Below are 2,500 nucleotides of genomic sequence, written 5' to 3'. Positions count from 1 at the left end.
TACGAAAGCCCCATCCAGCCCTGTGCCACCCGGGGGGTTCCAGGGTGCTGAGATGGCTGACATTTTGCTCCGCTCAAGATGGTCACCGCGCAACGCAAAAACAGGCCAAAAACTGGCCAAAACGGGCCAAAACTGGCCATTTTTGGCTGCGCGAGCGAGCGGCGAGCGGCGGACAGCGAGCGAAGCGAGAGGCAGCACCGTCCCTGCTATACGAAAGCCCCATCCAGCCCTGTGCCACCCGGGGGGTTCCAGGGTGCTGAGATGGCTGACATTTTGCTCCGCTCACGACGGTCACCGCGCGACGCAAGAACAGCCCAAAAACAGGCCAAAACGGCCCAAAAACGGGCCAAAACTGGCCATTTTTGGCTGCGCGAGCGAGCGGAGAGCGGCGGACAGCGAGCTAAGCGAGAGGCAGCACCGTCCCTGCTATACGAAAGCCCCATCCAGCCCTGTGCCACCCGGGGGGTTCCAGGGTGCTGAGATGGCTGACATTTTGCTCCGCTCACGACGGTCACCGCGCGACGCAAGAACAGCCCAAAAACAGGCCAAAACGGCCCAAAAACGGGACAAAACTGGCCATTTTTGGCTGCGCGAGCGAGCGGCGAGCGGCGGACAGCGAGCTAAGCGAGAGGCAGCACCGTCCCTGCTATACGAAAGCCCCATCCAGCCCTGTGCCACCCGGGGGGTTCCAGGGTGCTGAGATGGCTGACATTTTGCTCCGCTCACGACGGTCACCGCGCGACGCAAGAACAGCCCAAAAACAGGCCAAAACGGCCCAAAAACGGGACAAAACTGGCCATTTTTGGCTGCGCGAGCGAGCGGCGAGCGGCGGACAGCGAGCTAAGCGAGAGGCAGCACCGTCCCTGCTATACGAAAGCCCCATCCAGCCCTGTGCCACCCGGGGGGTTCCAGGGTGCTGAGATGGCTGACATTTTGCTCCGCTCACGACGGTCACCGCGCGACGCAAGAACAGGCCAAAAACAGGCCAAAACGGCCCAAAAACGGGCCAAAACTGGCCATTTTTGGCTGCGCGAGCGAGCAGCGAGCGGCGGACAGCGAGCGAAGCGAGAGGCATCACCGTCCCTGCTATACGAAAGCCCCATCCAGCCCTGTGCCACCCGGGGGGTTCCAGGGTGCTGAGATGGCTGACATTTTGCTCCGCTCAAGATGGTCACCGCGCAACGCAAAAACAGGCCAAAAACTGGCCAAAACGGGCCAAAACTGGCCATTTTTGGCTGCGCGAGCGAGCGGCGAGCGGCGAACAGCGAGCGAAGCGAGAGGCAGCACCGTCCCTGCTATACGAAAGCCCCATCCAGCCCTGTGCCACCCGGGGGGTTCCAGGGTGCTGAGATGGCTGACATTTTGCTCCGCTCACGACGGTCACCGCGCGACGCAAGAACAGGCCAAAAACTGGCCAAAACGGCCCAAAAACGGGCCAAAACTGGCCATTTTTGGCTGCGCGAGCGAGCGGCGAGCGGCGGACAGCGAGCGAAGCGAGAGGCAGCACCGTCCCTGCTATACGAAAGCCCCATCCAGCCCTGTGCCACCCGGGGGGTTCCAGGGTGCTGAGATGGCTGACATTTTGCTCCGCTCACGACGGTCACCGCGCGACGCAAGAACAGCCCAAAAACAGGCCAAAACGGCCCAAAAACGGGACAAAACTGGCCATTTTTGGCTGCGCGAGCGAGCGGCGAGCGGCGGACAGCGAGCGAAGCGAGAGGCAGCACCGTCCCTGCTATACGAAAGCCCCATCCAGCCCTGTGCCACCCGGGGGGTTCCAGGGTGCTGAGATGGCTGACATTTTGCTCCGCTCACGACGGTCACCGCGCGACGCAAGAACAGCCCAAAAACAGGCCAAAACGGCCCAAAAACGGGCCAAAACTGGCCATTTTTGGCTGCGCGAGCGAGCAGCGAGCGGCGGACAGCGAGCGAAGCGAGAGGCATCACCGTCCCTGCTATACGAAAGCCCCATCCAGCCCTGTGCCACCCGGGGGGTTCCAGGGTGCTGAGATGGCTGACATTTTGCTCCGCTCAAGATGGTCACCGCGCAACGCAAAAACAGGCCAAAAACTGGCCAAAACGGGCCAAAACTGGCCATTTTTGGCTGCGCGAGCGAGCGGCGAGCGGCGAACAGCGAGCGAAGCGAGAGGCAGCACCGTCCCTGCTATACGAAAGCCCCATCCAGCCCTGTGCCACCCGGGGGGTTCCAGGGTGCTGAGATGGCTGACATTTTGCTCCGCTCACGACGGTCACCGCGCGACGCAAGAACAGGCCAAAAACTGGCCAAAACGGCCCAAAAACGGGCCAAAACTGGCCATTTTTGGCTGCGCGAGCGAGCGGCGAGCGGCGGACAGCGAGCGAAGCGAGAGGCAGCACCGTCCCTGCTATACGAAAGCCCCATCCAGCCCTGTGCCACCCGGGGGGTTCCAGGGTGCTGAGATGGCTGACATTTTGCTCCGCTCACGACGGTCACCGCGCGACGCAAGAACAGGCCAAAAAC

Source organism: Musa acuminata, unplaced genomic scaffold, assembly GCF_036884655.1.
Source record: "Musa acuminata AAA Group cultivar baxijiao unplaced genomic scaffold, Cavendish_Baxijiao_AAA HiC_scaffold_70, whole genome shotgun sequence".
Taxonomy (NCBI): Eukaryota; Viridiplantae; Streptophyta; class Magnoliopsida; order Zingiberales; family Musaceae; genus Musa; species Musa acuminata.
Note: the sequence above shows the minus strand (reverse complement) of the source record.